The sequence below is a fragment of the Chrysemys picta genome, chromosome 13 (assembly GCF_011386835.1).
Source record: "Chrysemys picta bellii isolate R12L10 chromosome 13, ASM1138683v2, whole genome shotgun sequence".
Taxonomy (NCBI): Eukaryota; Metazoa; Chordata; order Testudines; family Emydidae; genus Chrysemys; species Chrysemys picta.
The window spans coordinates 13,365,933-13,379,534 of NC_088803.1; the positions used below are offsets into that span (position 1 = coordinate 13,365,933).

Sequence of the window (13,602 nt, forward strand, 5' to 3'; positions counted from 1 at the left end):
AGTCCATAAATGAATGGAAACTAACCTTTGTGTTCTTTATAGCTTCTCTGTCCTCCTGGCTGGTTCTGGATTTACACAGCAAGAGGCTACAACAGCATTTTGATGGAACCGTGTCATCATACTTTTCCACTTTCCCGATACATCTCTAACAATGTAGAACAAAGGATAATTAGAAATGAAAGTAATTCCCTTTAGCATTGTAGTTGCAGATTGTCAGATCTTTATTATGGTGGCTCCCTAATGTCCCCGTCAGAATTGGGGCCCCGTTATACAAATGCAGAAAGAGAACTCATGTCCGGAAGGACTTGCTTTTATGTTGCATCACGTTGAGGACGTCTGCAGTCTCTAGCAGGTTATCTACTGAGGCAGGGCAGAATGTGAGAACTAGACGTAAAGAAATGAGAGATGAAAGGAGAGGGGTAAGACTATGAGAAGGTGCTCTTAGACACCAGGGTATGGACATGGTATGCAAACTAGATTAGAGGAGGGATATAGGTTTGCGAAGGGACTGCCAAGTAATAGGTACTACTGGGATCTGTGTGCTTCTAGACTCCTGGAATGTTCAGCAATTATATCTCTGCAAAGTTCCCATGTCTCATCAAAAGTATCTAGGCTGCCTAGATGTAAATTGTGATTCCTTAATCCTCAGTGGAGAAAGAGCTGTTTTTTCCATTATGTCAAGATGTAAGAGGTCGAGGGTTGTCTGATTCCCAACTTGTGGTGTTTTTCCTTTAAACATGATCAAGTTGGTTACAGTGCACTCTTTGTGAAGTGACAGAATGGACTTCTTTCTTCTAGGCTAGGTATAAGCTGGCTGAGAGGTTCAGAGTTTATGCCTGTGTTGCATGGGGTGAAAAAAATATTTAGTTACAGGACCATAACAAGTATCAGAGAAGTTTGAGAGCTCTGAAATGTCTGGCAAGTGGTTAAATCCATGTATTAAATTATGGGATGTTACAGATACCAGGGACTCTTTGGGGCAGCTGGTTACAACAGTTGAGATTTCTGTTATTTGTAACTTCTCACAAAGCAGAATTCTGGGATATTGACAATGATCCCAGACCCAGTCCTGGGACTCTGTAGGAGGTATACGGGGGGAAAAAACAGTTTGGTTTATGTTCTGTTGAATGCCCTCATCATCACCCTGGTTAGTGGGGTATAGCCATGCATTTGTGGCCTATTTAACCTTCTGTAAAATAACATAGCCACAAAACCAATCTAAAGATTCATGGCCATTCCTGGAGAATTATGCTATGCACGTTGTACCACATTTGAAGTCCTTCTGAAACTTTCTGCTGTTTCAGTGGGCAATGGGCACTGAGCAGAAGCCTTACTGCCTCCAGCTTGTCTGGTCTAGGTTTTTATCCTGCACCCATCAGTGTGGTATCTTAGCATCTTTTAGCTTCTAAGGTTCTCTAAGCTTCTAAGGGCTGCTAAGGTTAAAGATGAAAGAGGAAGAGTGGCGAGACGCCCAGAGAGGATTCAACAAGGTCTGGAGGGAGCAGAATGAGAAACATTACCTTAAATCCCTGGATCACAAGGGCATCAGCTTCAAACAGAATGACACCAAGGCCCTGTATGCAATATGTGTAGGCCCTTGACACCAGAACTTGGGTTGTTGTGATGGATAATGTGAACTCTGGCCCTTCCCCCATAGGGTTTGGGGTTGTAATGAAAGAGGAAATCCAGTTCACTGGCAGTGCTTTGTACAAGGGTCTTAAAGACGTGGTAAGTTGCATATGTGATACTCACCCATGCTCTGTGTATTTTGTCTTCCTCCCTCAGAGGCAAGAGCAGGCATCAGAAGATAATGCTGGAGTACCCATAGGCCCACACCTGTCACTAGCCTATGAGGACAGGCAAATCCTGGAGGATGCTGCTTCTCTTTATCATCCACCACGTGAAACAGCAGACAGGAATTCAGAAAGAGGATAAGTACAAAATCAAGTAGATCATGTACCACTTCATTCCAGACATGCTGTTTGCTGGGTGGTGCGAGCTCTCAGACGTGGAGGAGGAAATGGATGTGGATGAAGCCACTGGGGCTGCGAAAAAGCACAACGGAGTTGGGGGCAGCCTCCCTAAAGCCAAGCTGCTGTTCAGCAACACAGCGGCCCAGAAGCTACCTGGGGGAGGGGCGGAGGGGGGATGAAGTGTACAACCTCTTCTATGTCAACAACAACTGGTACATCTTCATGCGGCTTCACCAAATCCTATGCTTGCTGCTGCTGAGGATTTGCACCCAGGCTGAGCGGCAAATCGAAGAGGAGAACCGGGAAAGGGAATGGGAGCGGGAAGTGCTAGGCATAAAATGAGACAAGAATGACAGCCCAGTGTGTGGATCTGGTACTTGATCTGTTTCCTGGTGTCTTGAGGAATCTGTGTTCCTCCCTCTCACCTGCCTTTAGGTCTTTTCTCTGTAAAATCCGGTACCTGCATTTTGGTAGTTTCCAAAATGTGAAATATAAGGATGCTGGTGGGCACTGAATGTAGCACAGCATGTTATCAAGGAGGAGATCTCTAGACTTGACCCTGGGGCTTGGAACATCCTACTTCATGGGGCTGTGGGGGAGAGGTGTGGTATTTTGTATTGCTTTAACACTCCTTGCCAGCTGAATTTCTTAATTTGGGGTTGCGCTATTTTTCTACCTCATGAATTTACAAGTTGGATAAAAATCTTCTCTTGCCCCAAGCTTGTTATAAAATATCTCAATGGAGGAGTCAGCCCCTGGCAATTGACAAAGCAGTCAGTTTTGGCTCTGGTATTAAAAAGTGTGTCTCCTTTTAAACTGGTGTTCAAATGATTTACCGACTAAAGAAAGCAGGGCAGGCCAAACCCAAGTAAGTCCAGGCAGTCCTATGTAGACCAGAAAAGAGCCTCCTTGATCTTCCATTTTCTGTTACAATGTTCTTGTAATCTGAGTGGTCTCAGCAAATATATGTATTTAGAATTCTCCAAGGGCTGGTTTCCTTAGTGGTGATAATGCTACAGTACTAAACTGCCTATGGCTGCCTGTTTCCGGCCAGCTAAAACCAGAGTAAAGTAGCTAATTTGGATTGAAGCAAAGGAGGAAGTGTGGACAGTCTTTGTTGGCCTTGAGGGAGGCAGAGGTGTTTGAACCTATAACAATTAAAAACAAACAGAAAACACAGAGAACTTTTCAAATTCCCTTTAAATTGGCATTGTTCCTTAACCAGTATTTTTTAAAACTTTATTTTCATCTTCCCTTGCTGCCTATACCGCAGTGATGAGTGTTAGTTCAAAACTGGGTGTACCCTGAATGGCTTTTTTCATTTTCCTCCCCTTTTTACTATGTTTCTGCTACAGCCCACAAAACCTTTTAGAAGCTACATTAGCACATTCAGCTTGGAAAGGCGGTAACTGTCTGTGTAGCTTGCTCTGGATAAGGTGCTGGAGAAACAGGAGACCTGGGTTCTAGTTCGAGCTCTGCTACTTAGTTACTATGTGACCTCAGGCAAGTTGCTTCCCCCAATCCCCTTGGTCTCTGTTTTACATTCTTCAAGGCGGGGCCTAGTTTGTTGTGTGTCTGAATGGTGGCAAGCACAGAGGGGTCGCAGATATAGTTTGGGACCTCTGGGTGCTAGTGAAATACAAGTTAATAATAATGTGCAATGCGTATATTTCATAAGAGCCTTAGGACATATCTGCGTTCATATCTTTTTGGTGAGGTCTCTGCTTTAATGGTGTGCATAATGTTGTTTTGGTAGCAAGAACCTCTTTAGTTCTCTTTAGTTCTGAGAATTTTACCACCTCTGCCCTTCTCCGTGAGGCCTCTGACGGGTTACAGACCTGGCATTAATTTAAAAAGCTCTCATTTAAAGTCTTACAACGTTGTTCCTCATTTTATTGACCATTCTGGTAATTCATCAATTTGTCTGAGACCTTCAACATGTGGCCCTTTTGCTCCCAGAACTCATAGTGGGCCTGTAGGAACTGCCTTTGAGGGGTGTTACAATGTAGTTCATGTTACACCTTCTCTTCCTCTAGTGGATATTGATGTGGAGGATTACTACCCAGCTTTCAGAGGGGTAGCCGTGTTAGTCTGTATCAGTAAAAACAACAAGGAGTCCTTGTGGCACCTTAGAGACTAACACATTTATTTGGGCATAAGCTTTTGTGGGCTATAACCCACTTCATTAGATGCATGGAGTGGAAAATACAGTAAACAGGTATAAATATACAGCACATGAAAAGATGGGAGTTGCCTTACCAAGTGCAGACTGTCCTCCACTATCCAAGAGATGCCTAGTATCAGGTGGGACCACATTTGAAGTGTCCTCTTGCTCTTAGAAAACCTGAAGCATTTGTAAACACAAGGACCAAAACTGTAAGGACTCTTGGAAAAGGTTCTGTATTTCTTTTGAATAACAACTTCCTTCTGGATTTCACACATGCTGGCTGGCTCTTGAAGCTGGTATATTTGTGGCTTTTAGCTGCTTGTTGTCACTTGAACTCTGTAAGCCCAAGTGTCGACTCTCACATGCTGGCTACCTCGATGATCCAATTTCTATGGAGAATTGTTAAGCACAAATTAGAGTATAAAGACAGGGCTAAAAACCAGTTCTTAATTTCAGTTTTGACAGGAAATCGGCAGTCAACCGGCTCTTTATTTAAATTTGGGAATATAATTAATAATTAGAATTTGATTTAATTATTTTTAATTTCCCCTCCAGAAACAACCAACTAATCAACCTTTGGATTTGGTGTAGCGATTCCATGGCAAGAGAACTGCCTAACAAGCCCTTCCCGCGTACCTCGATGGTCTAAATCTTTGCCAGCTGTCAGGCATTTCCTTCATAATGCTCACTTAAAGGTTATTAATCCGTAGTTACTTTGTATGTGTAACTGTACTTTGCCAGCATCATTATTTATTTTAAAGGACACAATGTTTTCCAATGGGTGTAGTAGTAATTCACAGTAGAAGAGGCTACTATGTTCATAACCTAAATAATTGTTTTTTAGTTTTAATACTTAGATGGCTAGAATTTTTTTTTTTTTTTTTTTTGCTGTGGTTTGACCAGACAGAGGTTTGAAGCAGGAATTTTGAAGGGTATGTTCATTTCTAATCTGCATTGATGGACATATTCTTTAGCTGGTTCTGAGACTTGCGTGGTGCATAGTGGAGAAGAACTGGAAATCTGACCAATGCTGCCACAGCGTATATGTATGCAGGGGAGATAAAATAGTTTCTCATCAATTATAGCTTTTGACATAAGTGTTTGCATGCAAACATGTAAGTCTAGAAGTGCAGGCAAATGATGAAGGCTCAGCCTGGCTTGTTTTGATTAATGTCAAACTCTGCTTGTTGCCACATGGAGAAGTTTATTTTGGAGATTTTCTTAGTGTTCTCTTTTGTCTACGGCCTGACTGCAGAAGGCAGGTTGTCCATAGTGCACACTAGTGCAAAGCCCTCTGACTGACTTGGGTTGGGGAAAGGGGGCTACTGCAGTATACAGTGCACCAAGTCCAGAGGCATTTAAAACCACTTCACTAACTCCTCTTCTCTGTGTCCTTCCTGCTCCCAGCTTCAGCACACAGTGAGCGATGAGATCTGCATGCAGGTGACAGAGCTTTACCTGTTGGAGAATAGCAACGGAGCTACCGGAGGCCTGCTGTCCTCACAGTCATCTCGGGCCCTTGTGGAGGCCACGTACCAGCACAAAGCCGAGCAGCTCATGTGAGACGAGAACTGTTTCAAGGTAAAAACCATATCTGCCTGCAGTGACGCTTGGAGGAGCTTGCTGAGAGAGGAGGGGAAGTACAAAGACTCGCTGAGAAAGGCGAATGGGCTCAGCTTTTCATTTTACGTAACTATCCAAATATCCCAAGGACCTCTGGACACCTGTGTGCTCCGCAGCTGTCATAGAGCTTGAGAGGGTGACCTGATTGTGCATTCTAGCCTGGTGGAGCTGCCGAGTACCTGCTCTGTGACTGTCAGTCTTAATATAGTCCTTGGCGGGGCTTGCATCAATCCAGACAGGAACTGTAGAACGAACAGGAAAAACAGAAGAATATTTCTATAAAGAGTTCCTCGGAAATGGGACATTTGCAAGGAAGATGGAAAAATACGTATCCTGAAGGAAAGCTGGGATTTGTCCCTGTATTTCTCAGTGTACCCAAAGCCAGAGTAATACTGACAGAACAAGGAGCAATGGTCTCAAGTTGCGGTGGGGGAAGTCCAGGTTGGATATCAGGAAAAACTATTTCACTAGGAGGGTGGTGAAACACTGGAATGCGTTACCTAGGGAGGTGTTGGAGTCTCCTTCCTTGGAGGTTTTTAAGGCCCGGCTTGACAAAGCCCTGGCTGGGATGATTTAGCTGGGAATTGGTCCTGCTTTGAGCAGGGGGTTGGACTAGATGACCTCTTGAGGTCCCTTCCAACTCTGATATTCTATGATTCTATGATTCTATGTATTGAGTGATTGCTTTCACTAGGCTTTTAATCTCTGTCTCTCCCTCCCTCCTGTGGGGTGGGTCACTGACGCTTTCCACCTTTTTCTCCATCTCATCCATTGTAGACTGTAACGGTCTCTTACTAATATTTGTCACCTATGCGTTAAATAAACCTGACTCTCAGTTCAAATCAAATTCATACTTCTCGTCGCTGTGAAATCAGAAGTGGCCGGGCCCATCTTGAACTAGTGAAATTCATTGTTAATGGCTTTGATATTTATAGGGCGTCTCTGTGTTCCCGATGAGAGTCTCAAAATAATCAGGGAAGCAAAGAATTGAAACTGCACAAATTGATCAGAAAACAGCATGCTGCTAAAAGGAGTCCAGCTCCTTGCTTTGCCTTTATAAACATCCCAATTTCGAGCAAACTCTGTGGGTAACAGAGAAATGTTTTCTGATCGTTAATAAAATACCAACTGTTCACTGCAGCAATTCATGCTTTTTTCTTCCACCTCTCTTTAAGTATGTCATGGTTCTCTATCCAGGAATTCTCTTCTGCCCATATATGTAGAATAATTTCTTTCTTCTTTTACCCTCTGTTAGATTAGCTTCTTAGTGATCTAGAACTTTCCACTCATTGTCAAAACTCCTTCTGTGTTCAGATTGTGTAACTGGGACTAGTATCCTACCGTTGCATAAAGTTTATTGGATTTATTTTTCTGAATAATTGGTTACTAAGTCTCCTTCCGCATTCTGCTTTGTAGCTGATGTTCATTCAGAGCAGAGGCCAGGTCCAATTAACCATCGAGCTGCTGGACACCGAAGAGGAGAACTCGGATGACTCCGTAGAGGCAGAGGTAAGAGCCGATTGTCCTTGGAGTTCAGCTGCAGCTATTAAGCATGTAAAGTTTAAATGGGGTATAACTGGATGAAGATGGCAGAGCTGTCAGTGTTTCAGATGCTATAGTTTATGACCTGCTTCTAGTCCTACAGGACACATTCATTCTGTGTGACTGAGAGAGAGCATAGTCCACAGGCTGCAGAGAGGTCAGGGTTTGGGGATGCACCAGCCCCGTTTTTTTTTTTTGGCAATCCTGCCTTTGCTTACAATAGCCCTCTAGCTGAGTGCAGAAGGTGCTGAGTCAGTGCTTTTCGCTAGCAGGAAGTTGGTTGCAAAACAGGTTTGAAAGGCCCTCACTCTCTGTAAACAGCTGAGATCAGTGGGTTGGCTTATGGTAGACACATGAGCCTAACCGACTTTAATTTGTGACCATTCCACTCTGAGCAATACTTTGGGTTCCGAAGGGCTGGCCTGGAGCCACCAGATATGCCCAGCCTAGTGGACAGAGGATGAGCCCTAATCCCAGCAGGGATTCTCTGGTTTACAGGAACCTGAGGCGGATCCGTAAGTGTCAGCATGGTCGGGAGCAGCAGGAGAAGGAAGGGAAGGAGGGAAACAGTAAGAAGTCCATGGAGAATGTGGAGAGCTTGGACAAGCTGGAGTGTAAATTCAAACTGAACTCCTATAAGATGGTGCACGTCAGGGTTCGGCAACCTCTGGCACACGGCTCGCCGGGGTAAGCACCCTGGGGCCGGGCCAGTTTGTTTAACTGCTGCGTCAGCAGGTTTGGCCGATGGCGGCTCCCGCTGGCCGCGGTTCACCGCTCCAGGCCAATGGGGGCAGCGGGAAGCCGCGGCCAGCACATACCTTGGCCCTTGCCACTTCCCACAGCCCCCATTGTCCTGGGACGGCGAACCACAGCCAGTGGGAGCCGCGATCCGCCGAACCTGCCGACGCAGCAGGTAAACAAACTGGCCCGGCCGCCAGGGTGCTTACCCTGGTGAGCCGCATGCCAGAGATTGCCGACCCCTGGTGTACATGATCAAATCGGAGGATTACATGTACAGGAGGACTGCTCTGCTGCGTGCTCAGCAGGTAGGAGTTGAGTGAAAGGAATGGGATGAGCAGCTGGTGTTTCCCTGAACCTCTTGCTCCCAAAGGGCATCTGGGGAGAGTCAGATAAAGTGTCCGGGGTGGGGGGGAGGGGTTGTTCTCCTGTAACATTTAGTAGTCTTCATATTGCTTTGAGGACTGGACACGACATAGTTTAGTCCACTGGACGCTGTAAACTTCCTCTGAGTGTTCCTGAGATGTAACCCTTCCTTTCCTCCCCCTCCATTTCCCAAACTCTCCTGTTAGAGTAGACAGCTCTTAGCATCCTTTTACTCGTAGGTTTCTTGCCTAGGGGCACCTCACATTGGTTGCTAATCCCCCTTGTTAGGGTGGGCCTAAAAAAGGGGATAGCAAAGAACTGAAATGCTGAAAAACTGACCCGTGTTCTGACATAGCCCTCCAAGCTCATCTCATCAAGGAGCTGTGCCTCGACCCTGCAGTCACTGAGAATGGGAGTCTAGGGTTGCTCCCGGGCAGCGGAGCACTGCAAACGAATATACCAGCTGCTTGAAAGTGCTGGGTGTGGGACTAGGATAGCCGCGGTGATGTCATAATTACAGAAAGGTCCAAGGTGGATAAAAATTGGAAGACTTTTTAAAAATTAAATAAAATTCCTTTTTAAAATTTTTTGTTACTTATAAGTTTTTCTTTTTTAAAAATGAGCCAGTTTAAAATGAAATCAGAATTTAATACAAAATATGTTGAGGCCTAAACTTAGAAGATTATAATAAGAGAAATAAATATGCTGAATCCATGACCCTCTCTTAAAAAACAAAAAACAAAACCACCATTTTCTAACATACTAAAAGTGTTTGGTTAATAAGAATCTGAAAATATAGTTATGGTGTACACTTCTAGGTAGCAAACAGATGTACCAAATCTACTGTAAAGTGTCTATTTAGTTGTAAGTCAAGGTGTTTTAATGGGTATATCAACTAATGAGTGCATCTTTCTTTAGAAAACAGCTGAAATACAAATGCTGATTTAAATCAGTCCACCCTGGAAATGTCACAATGCATATTTTCCCAGGACTCAGAAGTTCAGGTTCTAACAGAATAGCACAGCTATGGGAATATGTGTAGTAATTACTGGGACTGACTACTGTAATTAAGTCAGTGTTAAACTTAACTAACTCTTACTCATAACTCAGATTCCTTTTTGGTTTGAAATTTCTTAGGCTCTGTTTCGGTCCAAAAATAACTTTATTTTAGTGGGGGTGCCGTGTGCATGCGCGCATGTGCTGTGAGAGGTTGGGAACAAATATATCCGTCTCAGCACTCCCCTCTTCTATTCCAGCTGGAATTCTTGCACGCACGTGAGACTGTTTCCGTATTGTTTTGTATAAACCCCTGCATTGAAGGCTGAACACAGTCTTGCATCACCTGACACTGCCATTAATCAGGGAAAAGATATGAGAAGCTTAGCATTATTGCAGCGTTAGGGTTCTAATCAAGCAGTCAAGTCAGGAACTTCTGGAAATTACTTCTGTTGGGTGTTTAATTCTGCTCTGGTGCACATGTATGTTTTGTGTGTCCCTGTTTTGATTATTAGCAGAGTGTTGAATCCATTTCATACAATATACAGGATATACACTGTGGCAGAGTTAACATTCTGGTTCAGAGTTCAACAAACCTTTGATGATTTTGACTTTGATGACTTCTGAGCACTTGATTTCACGGACTTAATTTTCATTAACACGAGGCTTTTGGGGATTTCCAGTTGGGAATAAGGATGGCTGTGCCTGCTTGTTCATACACTGCCTCCAATTTACTGATGCTTTCCCTTGATCAGTCAGCAAGGGTCAGTGTTTGTATTCCCAGTTCCCCAGCAGTGCTAAACATCTCAAATCTGTTGGCCTAGGGAAGTGGATTTGTTTTCGCTTTTTAAGTGTTTCGTGATCTTTTGTCTCTCCCGTTTCTGTAGTCCCATGTTCGTGATCTTTTGTCTCTCCCGTTTCTGTAGTCCCATGAAAGAGCGAGCAAGCGGCTGCACCAGCGATTCCAAGCATGGGTGGACAAATGGACCAAGGAGCATGTGACCCGTGAAATGGCAGCTGAGACAAACAAGTGGCTAATGGGAGAAGGGTTGGAGGGTTTGGTGCTCTGTACCACTACCTGTGATACAGAGACCCTGCACTTTGTGAGCATTAACAAGTACGTGTCAAATACGGCACAATATTCAAGACACCGTAAAGTCCCTGAGTGAGGGAAGATCACGTGGTGTGTGTATGTGTGTGCGTATCCAGGAAACGAGGAAGATGCCTTTCTCCCCTCACTGTGTATCTCCGTAACATGGCCAGTTGACTAGTGCACAGCTGGTACATCCTGTCACCAGCGGGATTCGGTTTAGGAAAACGGATCTCTACAACCCTAAGCTGGAACTCTTGCCAACAGGCCTCTGACTTCAGCGTGCACTGTGGAGGGAAGGATCCTTTTCAGAACTGAGTGATCCTAGAGAAATGCAGCTAGCTCATATGCACCAGCACTTCTGAGACTAACTCCTCAATGGCCTGAACTTCAAGGGAAGAGAACTGGATGTTGCATACATCCTGACCGGAGTGGTGCATTTAAAGTTACATGCTCAGATATGTCGTGAAACCAGAGGTGCCTATCACAACTGGACTCTCAGCAGAAACAACACAATTTTAACATGTTCCCCTTCCTTTCTTGTAAATAAATGTACATATTGTCAATTTTTTTCCTTTTTTTATTAAAGGAAATATGCTTGATGTGCTAGTATAACTGTACCAGCTTCTTGTGTACCATAGTACCAGGTGGCTTGAGAGTTAGTACCAACAAACAGACCTATGGAGACATTTATTACACTTTTTACCAAAGGGAGTTATCGTTGTAGTGCTTTTGTGTGGAAATTGTGCTCTCCTTTCTTTTGTAAAGAAAAATACATCTTGGTTCTTATTGAGGAAGACACTCGCTCACCCACGGCCCTGTTCCTGTTCTGAAAGGCACCATGCAGTTTGCAGTGCGGAGAGGGGACATTTGACCATTTTATTATTGGCTTCATAATCTGAAGTGTTGCTGAGCTACCTAGCTGGGGTTGATTGTGCTTATGTATTTTCCCTCTCAGTATTGGAGAAAACATCCTAAGTACCAAACCAGTATTTCATTAGAGCTGCTTTGTGTCTATGTCTGTGTGTGTGTGTGAGAGAGAGAGAACGGCAAGGCGGGTAGGCAGTGTGATGCATTTCACTAGTGAAATCCACAAATGGGATATATATTTTTTTTAAGCATAGAAGTTTAGTGCTGGCAGATATTTAAGCATTGGAAGCTTTTGGTTTTCAGACAAGTTGGCAGGGACTTCGTAAGCCACGACAGACCCAACTGCACTGTCTCTCCTCAAAGGAGGCATCCTTTCCTTGCACAAAACAATGCTGCCAGTTGTGCCCGAACAGCTTCCGTGTCCCAGCTGGAGAGCTGTGAATGCAGCTTTGCTGTTTTTCAAAGTCCACTTCTGAAATCTGTCCCAGGGATTTCAAGACAGCTGGTTGTCCCCTCAGAACTGAGTTCTCTTCCCTTCCCCGGCAGAGAGATGGAGAAATTGGGGAGAGAGGGTCGGGGGAAGGCAATGGCTCCAGCCTTTGTGCAGCTGGGAGAGCAGAGTGGTGAAAATGCATGGCCTATAAGGGTCACTAGTCATTGGCAGCCAATGTACAGAGAGTAATTCCAACCATTGTGATGAATGGGAGCCTCCTATGGAAAGAGGAAAAGAGAGTAAAGAGCCCACGGGGGAGTTTTCAGAGTTTGCCAGCAATAAGTTACCTGTCCCGTTTCTCCTCCTTTTGCTGTGTTCAGACAGGAAGGGGGTTTTATTGTGTCCTCTTCCATTTCAAAGGTTTTACACACGCTCCCCTGTGCCTCACCCCACCCTCAGGTGTTTCTTTTTAATATATGTTAAAGCTGATCTGGAAGTGGAAGTCAGGATGATTTAGACTTTACCAGCTTGGAAGTAACAGCTGCTGCTGGTTTGTGGGTGTTTTGTCCAAGAGTCTGTGCCTGCATGTTATTTGAGCGGAATGGGATTAACATGGCAGGATTTCTGCTGTTCAAGGTACCCAGGAAAAAAACCCAATAAAACACAAGGCGATCTCCTCCTGCAGCAGGGTTTTCACCTACAGGTTGTGGAAGCAGAGAAAGAACTGACAGAAAGTAACTGCAATGCATGACAGCTCGTTAGCAAGAGTCAGGCTAACTGTAACCCTAATAACGCGAGATTTGTAGAAGCGAGGATTGTGTGAGGCGGGTGGGAAAGAACTGTGTGTGAAGTCGTTGTGACCTTGTATAGATAAGGTATAGAAAATATTGTATGTTGGCTAGAGTCAAAACAAGTGAGGAAATAAGATATCAAGATGGCCTATGTATAAACAAAATGCAGCTGTCCCTCATTAGTTCTGTAATGAAAGGTATAAATGCTTGCTGTAATTAGTTACCTGAGAGAGACCTGCTTAGCTTTCTCCCTCTGCACAATTGTGAGAGTTAATAAAGCATCTGACTTGCTGTACCTAAACAAAAGAATGAGAACTCTGTTTTTCTCCGACAAGCTTTCATCCCTCCCGATGTCTGACTTCTGAGCTCCATGCTCTGATCCCAGCCTGTACAATAGCAAGATTTCTTTTTACTTTAAATTGCTTTTTGTATTCTGTAATGTGATCCTTGGCCACCTATCCATGTGATGATTTCTATACAAATGTAAACTTGACTGTAGTGCAGTATTTCCATTAAAATATCAGGGCTAATCATTGTGTACAGATTTTTCTTCCTTCTTGATCATACACAATGAGATTTTGACACACACTCTCCTGAGGAAAGGGAGGAAGATGCATCTGATGGAATCACTCCTTTAATAAAAACAGAAGTAGAGGTGGTGGGAGAAGATAGTAGTAGACCTGAAAGTTTGATCTCTGTTTAGGACCCTCACAAATGACCAATGTTTGACTTACCCTAGCAGATAAATGTAAGGGTATCGCCTCTTGATTCCAGATACTAATTTGTAAGCAATTCCCAGTTCCTGTTCAGAGGTTATAAACTCTTTTTATTTTGTAGCAGTTGCAACATTCTGTGGTGATCGAGAGCTAATAATTAGCCACCTCTTCCACTGGAGTTGGGAGGTTGCCCCCGTCCCCCCCCAAATCCCTTGAGTCATTCTGGGAAACGCGGTAATACAATTTACCAGACAGTGGAAATGTCAAAAAAAAAAATCTATCCCTCCGTCTTGTTAG

At 44.1% G+C, this 13,602-nt stretch overlaps 1 pseudogene; it reads left to right on the forward strand.

Annotated features, from left to right (window-relative positions):
• Window positions 1–1,438: 1,438 nt before the first annotated feature.
• LOC135975130 (paired amphipathic helix protein Sin3a-like) lies at window positions 1,439–13,290 on the forward strand (annotated as a pseudogene).
• The last annotated feature ends 312 nt before the right edge of the window (window positions 13,291–13,602 follow it).